Below are 1,491 nucleotides of genomic sequence, written 5' to 3' on the forward strand. Positions count from 1 at the left end.
GCGCTGAAATTTTTCGTACCCTCCCTAAAGAAGTTTCACTTCAAAAACATGGATTTGTATTATATTACTTTTGAAGTCATGCAGAGATGGAAAACATTGATAAAATGATAATTTGTGATTTTTAAGAAAAAAAAAACGTTTCGGACGAATCACTCTATGNTGAATTGATTGGCACAAAATTTTATACACGAATGTAGGCCAACCATGCAAAATAGTAGCCAGAATCTCAGATGTTTAGTCCATGTTTAACGCTCATAGAGCCCACATTGGATTTTAATTTACAAAACTAGAAAAACGCTGATATCTCGAAAACTTTGTATGGGCGGGTATGCATATTTTGATTGATCTTGATAGAAGATACCATGAATATTTTGAAAAAAAAGTCAATCGGACCAGTAGTTTTGGAGATAATGAGCATGACAGTTTTTCACAAACAGTTGAATATCTCCTAAACTACTTGCCCGATTCAGCTCATCCACAATTCCATTCTGTAATATCATAAAAACTACAATCCTACCAAATTTCAACTTTCTTTCTTGAGTTTTCACGGTGCTATCGTGCTTACAACGATTTTTTCATAAAAATGAAAAATGCCAATTATTATTAGGTTGCCTATGGTTTCTGTTGAAATATAGCGCCCTACGCCAGTCTCCCTCTTTACCGACAGTGTGGCAGACTGTGTCGCCACGGCGCCGTTGCGCCTCTCAATGATATACTCGTACTATGCACCACTTGTGCCTCGACCGTTGTCGCGTTACGTTGCTGAATAAAGCTTAATTACTTTGACGATTATAAAACTGTATTTAATCATTATTTCTATCCCTAATAACCCTTCAGGTTATGGGCCGAGCACACTTCAACTGTGCGTGATTAAAAGTTATCATAAATAAAAGGATTGGAAGCGATAAATCGGAAATTCCAAAAAGGACGCTATCGGGCGGCCGGGCACGTGTCCGGGTGGATCACACGCGTTCGTGCAAATCACAAGGAACACCCAAAAGAGAAAAATATCGAGGCGAGCTGGGGAGAGACTTCAGAAGGAAAAGAAAATGGAAAGTAATAAGAGGAAAAGTAAGTACTGAAAAATACATCTAATAAGTGCAGTGAATTGGCGAGACCGAGAGATAGAGGGGATCAAAATGGCGGCTGGAAATTAATTGTCCACGACGCCGACCTGAAATCAAGAATTTTAGATTAAAAAGAATTAATAAAGAAATCCCACTAAATTCACAAAAAATCACTGAAAAGCATAAAATATCTTTTGTCACAAATAAAATCATATTTAAAGAAAAACAAAAGAAGAAAGCCAAGTGACGCCGAGACAATAGTTTCTCGGCGGGGAAGTCAAGCACAGGCTTCAACAGGCTTCAACAAGTAGACGCAACGGGTGAGTTACGCGCGCAACCGGGGCGCGTCTGAGAGAGAGGGACGACTGCAGTCCCACACACATTGCTCGAGCAAGGCGAGAACAAAAAGAAATAGAAAGAAAAA

Source organism: Diachasma alloeum, unplaced genomic scaffold (genome assembly GCF_001412515.2).
Source record: "Diachasma alloeum isolate Michigan unplaced genomic scaffold, Dall2.0 Dall_scaffold_03141, whole genome shotgun sequence".
NCBI lineage: Eukaryota > Metazoa > Arthropoda > Insecta > Hymenoptera > Braconidae > Diachasma > Diachasma alloeum.